This window comes from Phoxinus phoxinus, assembly GCF_949152265.1.
Source record: "Phoxinus phoxinus genome assembly, chromosome: 4".
Classification (NCBI taxonomy): Eukaryota; Metazoa; Chordata; class Actinopteri; order Cypriniformes; family Leuciscidae; genus Phoxinus; species Phoxinus phoxinus.
The window spans coordinates 13,830,687-13,838,198 of record NC_136879.1 but is presented as its reverse complement, the minus strand read 5'-3'; positions in this window follow the sequence as shown (position 1 = coordinate 13,838,198).

Below are 7,512 nucleotides of genomic sequence, written 5' to 3'. Positions count from 1 at the left end.
CTGTCATATTTAAACTATTTTCTCTTATGTCACAAGTCATACCCTAGTAAAAAGTAATTATTATATTTAATATATTTAAAGTACATTTATTTCATACTAAGTATAGTTAAAATCCATTAACATATTTACTGACATATTTTTGAGACTTACTGATATAAAAAGTATTATTAAACTTTATTTGGTGTACTACTGCATAATGCATATTTCTTAAAAATAATTGTTTTAATTTCTCTTTTGGTGAGGACTGTATGATCTCTGAAAAATAAATGAGAAATATTTATAGTGCTTTAAGAACAAATTTAGTTGTTACAATTTAGCAGACTATAAGTATTCCAGTTTAGGATACTAAAATTACCAATTGCAGGGCATTTTAATTTAATTCAATTATATTAAAGTATATTTATTTTTTATTAGGGTGTACTTCACTGTTGCAAAGAACTAAAGGTAAATTAGTGGAAAAACAACCTTGGTATAACCCTGACTCAACTGCGGATCCAGTTTTCCTTTAGCTACTCTAACAATGTGTGTTACTTTTATAGAGAATGTGTAATGTTTTTAGCTATTAACCTAGCTCCAAAATTGTTTACTAATGTAGGGCTAAGTCTGTCTCAATGGGATCTCTGTCTGTCATTTTCTGGTATCCTCAAGAACCAAAAGATGAGACCTGGAATTAAACAGTGTACTTTTACTGCAGAAGCTGTTTGTCTGTTGTATAGGGTTTTATATTGTCACTGTCCTTCCAAAACCTTGTATGTCCAAATAAGCAGGTTTTTAGGAAATTGAAAAAACACTTAACTTTTTAAACAATTACTAATACTCTGTGTTGTCAAAGTTAACAAGCACTTTTTAATACTTTTTATTGGTTAAATATTTTCAAAACCCAGTGATAATCATGAAGAATGACAAATATGAATGATTTATGGCTAAAAATATGGAGAGGACGTTTCAGAAGGACAGCAGTGTTATGACAGTAAAGCAGAATAATGGAGCCAAATCAAAAACATCAGAGAAATCAGATAAATGCTTTGTTAAAGAGATAATCCTTACAGTGTGTCTGTATCCCAAAAACTAAAAATAAAGAATGTTTGTAAATAGAAATGTACAGCGTAAATGTACAAACACCTTAAACTGTTTGAAGCAGCCATCTCACTAGTCATCTGAAACTGAAGAAGGTGCTGGTATTATTTGAACACTTTAGGGTGGTTTCCCATACAGGGCTTAAGACTAGTTCTAGACTAAAATAAACATTACAGCTGTCTGAACTGAAAACAGGTTGCACTGACATATTAAAATGGATCAGTGCTATTGTTTTGTCTCAAAATGAATACACATTCATTTTTGTAAGCCATGTTTGTAAAACCACTTGGGCATTAATATATTTGTTAATCTATAAAATATTTCCTTCAAACACAACATTCAGCCAAAATTATCCATAATAATTATCTAAGATGTCTTCCTCTCCTCAGCTATTTTATATGTCCAGTGATGTTATGTTTACACTGAAATGTTGATACTGTCGCAAACATTTCATTTAGCTTAATAAGATATGTAATAACCCCCTGATCTCATGTGGTTTACTTTTAAAGGGTTCATCCCAAAATGAAAATTTTATCATTTATTACTCACCCTCACGTCGTTCCAAACCCGTAAGACCTTCGTTCACCTTCAGAACACAAATATTTTTGATGATATCAGAGAGGTATCTGCCCCTCCATAGACAGCAACACAACTGAAATGATTTAGGTCCAGAAACATAGTAAATACAGTCCATGTGACATCAGTGGATCAACTTCAGTTTTGAGAAGTATTTATTTAGATTTTATGTATGTTTTTTTTAATGTTTTTTTTTATATATGCATTTTTTGGGAAAACAGATGACCATAGACTGGCGAGGAACTATATATGGTAATTTCATTGATCTAGATTTGCTAAATATAGATTTTTTTAAGTCACAAAAGCTCAGGGGCCGTATTCACAAAGAATTTTAAGGCTAAAAGTAGCTCCTAACAGGCGAATTTAGGAGCAACTCCTAAAAATAATGGGCGTGTCACTCCTAACTTTAGGACTCCTAATTTTTTTCACTAAGAGTAATTCACGAAGCATTTTAGCCCTAAAAGTAGCACCTAAGTCTGGGACAGCTTAAAAGAAGTCGAGAGGACTCCTAACTCACTAAGACCTATTCACAACGGGTCTTAAAATCGCCGCGCGACGCAGTGTATTGGAGACACTCAATGACACGGAGTTATTACAAAGATACCGCCTTAACCGTGAGGGAATACTGATTGTTGTGGATCTTGTGAGGGATGCAATAACAGCGCCAACTAATCGCAACAACCCAATCAATGCCGAATTTAAATGTATGATAACACTTCGCTACCTGGCAACGGGGAAAATGCAATTGTGAAATACACTCTGTAGACCCCATATTATTCAACAAAGTTTTCCTTTGGACATTCGCCAACTCCAAAGAAACAAAGCCAGCTTTATGGATATTGCCGGTGTGCCCGGAGTGGTCGGTGCTATAGACGGGACACATATTAAAATAATGCACGTCAGGATGAGGACATGTTTGTGAATAGAAAGAAAACCCACTCAATACCCAGATTGTGTTCGATGCAAACTTCACAATTCTCGATGTTGTATCCGTATCCCAGTGCCGAATTTCCCTTTTATTACGTTTTTTTTTTTTTTCAGCACCAACTGTGCAGCAGCAGTGACTGATCCTGCGTCCAGTTGGGCTTTCTTTTCCGTTTTGGCGAGTTCATAATCCACCGTCATTCAACTATTACATTACTTCAATAGGAGCAACATTTCCTTGCTTTAAGTAGTCTATTTAGGCTAATAGGATGTCAATTAACCAAGCAAGTGTTAATGCAAGTGTCGTTTTTCATTATTAGGCAAGTGGCGGTTTTCATTAGGGTATTAGGCTACCTTGATTTAATTTAATTTAATTCACAACTTTTCTCTCTCTCTCTCTGCCTTTTTAGAATTACACTTCACTGGGACCTGCACAAACATGTCATTATATATGCATTTCGATGACAATACTGTTATTATTTTGTGTAGGACACAGACATATTTAGATGTCGTAATTCCATGATTTGGTGCGTCTGTGTTGGTTCGCATGATGGCCCTGTCATCTAACAACCAATCACCGTGATCATTGCGAGGAAGCTCGTGCATGAGAATTGACGTCATCCATAGCAACGAAGACTCACTCTTAGTTTAGGAGTTGTCATTTTTCCTTACTAAGAGTAGGTCTGAAAGGCGTTGTGAATAACTTTTAAGAGAACACTCCTAGCTAAAATATTTTAGTGCGATTTAGGAGTACTCCTAGTGGTAAGATAAAATTCTTTGTGAATACGGCCCCAGAAGTCTTGTAATACCCTCCAATAACACTTCAGGGTTGAAGTTATAAATTTCCATTTATTTCAATGAGTGAAAAATGAATTTAATTTCTGGGTAAAACACAAAGAAGTAATGCTATTACACAAACTGCTATATGTTATAATGATAACACTGTCAATTCATGAAAGATTTGTGAATATTCATAAAAAACTTCAGAACGTAAGAATTAGAAGAGTAAACGGTAACACTTTACAATAAGATGTCATTTGTTAACATTAAATGCATAAGTTAACATGAACTAAGAATGAACCGCTGTATTTTTATTAACTAACATTAACGAAGATTAATAAAGAGTGTAATTTTATCAACTAACATTAACAAAGATTAATAAAGAGTGTAATTACACTCTTTATTAATCTTTGTTAATGTTAGTTAATAAAAATACAGCTGTTCATTCGGTAACACTTAAAGGATTAGTTCACTTTTAAAATGAAAATTCTGTCATCATATACTCACCCTTAAGTTGTTTCAAACCTGTATGAATTTCTTTCCTCTGCTGAACACAAAGGAAGATATTTAGAAGAATGTCAGTAACCAAACAGTTTTTGGTTCCCATTGACTTCCATAGTAGGAAAAAAAATATACTATGGAAGTCAATGGGAACCAAAAACTGTCTGGTTACTGACATTCTTCTAAATATCTTCCTTTGTGTTCAGCAGAGGAAAGAAATTCATACAGGTTTGAAACAACTTAAGGGTGAGTATATGATGACAGAATTTTCATTTTAAAAGTGAACTAATCCTTTAATAATAAAGTTCAGTTGTAAGTTATTTACAAGTAATTAGTTAATGATGAACTAATCATTTACAAAACATCATAAGTGATTAATAAGTGATATGTTAGTATTTTTATATACGTTTTGTAGATTAGGTTATAAATCATTTACAAGTGATTAGATAATGATGAACTAATAATTTACAAAACATGATTATACGTTCACAAATGATTAGGCAAGGCAAGACAAGGCAAGGCAAGTTTATTTATATAGCACATTTCATACACAATGGTAATTCAAAGTGCTTTACATAGAAGAAATTAAAATAATCAAAATAAATAAGAATAATTAAAACAGTTTAAAATAAAAAATAAAATACAGTGCAAACAGTCGGACGCACAGTGGCACAGCTCATTCAGTAAATGCACAGCTAAACAGATGTGTTTTGAGTCTGGATTTGAATGTGGCTACTGTAGGAGCGCACCTGATCTCTTCTGGAAGCTGGTTCCAGCTGCGGCTGGCATAATAGCTAAAAGCGGACTCTCCTTGCTTTGAGTGAACCCTTGGTATTTCTAGTTGATGTGATCCTAATGATCTGAGTGATCTGTTGGGTTTATATTCAGTGAGCATATCTGCAATGTATTGAGGACCTAGGCCATTAAATGATTTATATACCAGTAATAATACTTTAAAATCAATCCTAAATGTGACTGGGAGCCAGTGTAAAGACCTGAGGACTGGTGTGATGTGTTCAAATTTTCTGGTTCTGCTCAGGATCCTGGCGGCAGCGTTCTGTACGAGCTGCAACTGTCTTATGGTCTTTTTGGGAAGGCCAGTAAGGAGTCCATTACAATAATCCACCCTGCTGGTGATGAAAGCATGCACAAGTTTTTCTAAGTCCTGACTGGAAACAAAGCCTCTAATTCTTGCAATATTTTTCAGATGATAGTATGCAGATTTAGTTATTGATTTGACATGACTACTGAAGCTAAGGTCTGACTCTAGAGACACACCAAGATTCCTGACTTGATTTTTAGTTGTTTGACCTCTAGAGTGGAGGTATGCGTTCACCTTGAGAACTTCATCTTGGTTTCCAAACGCAATGACTTCAGTTTTGTCTTTGTTTAACTGAAGAAAGTTTTGGCACATCCAACTGTTTACTTCATCAATGCATTGGAACAGGGAGTCAATGGGGCTGTAATCGTTTGGCGATAGGGCTAAGTAGATCTGTGTGTCGTCTGCATAGCTGTGGTAAGAGAAGTGAGGCATTTACCACTTCTAGGAGATCTGCTTCTAAGCTGTTTAACACACTTTTGGAGAAAGATGTGGGAAGAGCGTCAAGGGCGCAGGTTGATGTTTTAAGGTGCTGTACGGTTTCTTCTAAGATTTTGCCATCAATTTCTTTGAAATCAGACATAGTAACTACTTTCTCAGGTTGTGGTCTGATCTGTCTGATCCCAGTGCAACTCAGGGATGTGCTGATCACCTTTCTGATATTATTGATTTTCTCACAGAAGAAAGAAGCAAACTCACTGCACTTGCTGTCTGAGAGCATTTCACTGGGAATCTGGCTCGGGGGGTTTGTTAATCTCTCTACAGTAGCAAAAAGAGTACGTGTGTTGTTTAAGTTGCTGTTTATAATATTTGAGAAGAAAGTCTGTCTAGCTTTGCCTAATTCCATATTGAAAGCATGGATGGTGTCTTTGTAGATGTTATAATGGACTACAAGTTTTGTCTTCCGCCACATGCGCTCTGCTTTTCTGCATTGTCTTTTTAAGTAATTGCTTTTCTGCATTGATTATTAAGTAATATGCTAAAAATGTACAAATCTGTCGTAATTTATCTTAAATAGCATATCATGAAATATTCAAACAGATAGTAAGTGGTTAAGTTACTAGTTAATATATTATTTGTCACTTAAAAATAATTAAAATATCAATCATTTAAATGTTTATCCTTCACTGAAGATCGCATCATGAATAAATTTACAAATCTTTCTGCATCCCCTAATCTAAAGTGTAAACAATTCATCAGTTGTAAATGTTTTGCTCATTTTTCAAAATGGTCTTTCACCCAGTGTGTATACCCACCTGATGCCCACACAACCTGTAACCGGCAGGTTTGTAAAACATTTACAACTGATGAGTAGTGAAAGATTTTGTATTTTCAGTCATATTTATTTACATTGTGACTGTTTATCAGATGTAATCCACTCTGTCTGTGTCTGCAAAAGTGTGTGCCATATGGCCCATACAGATGAATGGCTCATTCAGATGTATGGCCCACAGAAACTGATTGGTGTGAATGAGTGGATTAGCAAATTAGATCGATCTCCTGTGGGAGGTCCTAACAGGTTTCTATTGTTTGTAGCCCATAGGCTATGTCTTCATGTATAAAGTTCTGTCTCACAAACAGAACTTTGGGTTAAGATTGTTGAAGGGCAACATGATAACATCGCTGCTGAAGGACTGCTACACTACAAACCTTCAATAAATTCTTCTCCCCACAAGAACTCTGGTCAAGCTTACTTATTTTATGTATTGGAGAAATCTAATACATTGGCGAGCCACCCATAAAACTGGTCGGCCAAATACAGTAAAATCTAACAGTTTACACTTAAGATTAGGGGATGCAGAAAGATTTGTAAATTATTTATTCATTATTTATTCATCAACAGCGTTTGAATACTTTGTAGTGTGTACTGCAATGTAAGGACTGACTGGTGAGGGTAAAGATGTTTTCTTTGGCAAACATGAGCTGCGCCCCAAATGACGCACTATAGACTCTGCACTTATGAACTAACGCACTATGCACCATGTAGTGTATGAATTATATAGGGTTATTTAGTATTTTATAACGCCCTAAACAAACTTTCACAGGAACCTCTTTTTTTTTTTTTCATATCAACTTTAAATTTGGAATAACTTATTTAGATGTAAGACTTCAAATTGATATAAAATTTAGGATAAAACCTGTTATGTACAATACGTATTTTATATAAAATATAATACAAATTTTTGTGTATTCTCTTTACAGTAAATTTAAACTTCTGTAATTTAATACTTTTTTTTTTATTTCGCTTCTGCAGTAATCTGCTGATTGTTTTCTTTAAAAAGAGACCTACCTTAGATCCAAAGTGTTCATGAATTACAATTTAAGTTTGGATAAACTTAAAAAATGGGGGTGGCAGTTAAGGGGTTAACTAGTAATTTTTTACCATTTACTAAGGATCTGTTTGATTATTTCATGATATGCCATTTTTCAGATAATTTACGACAGATGGGTAAATCGTTAGCATAGTACTTAATAAAATTAACATATCACTTATTCATAATTTATAAACACAGTCATGTTTTGAAAATAATTAGTTCATCATTAACTAATGACTT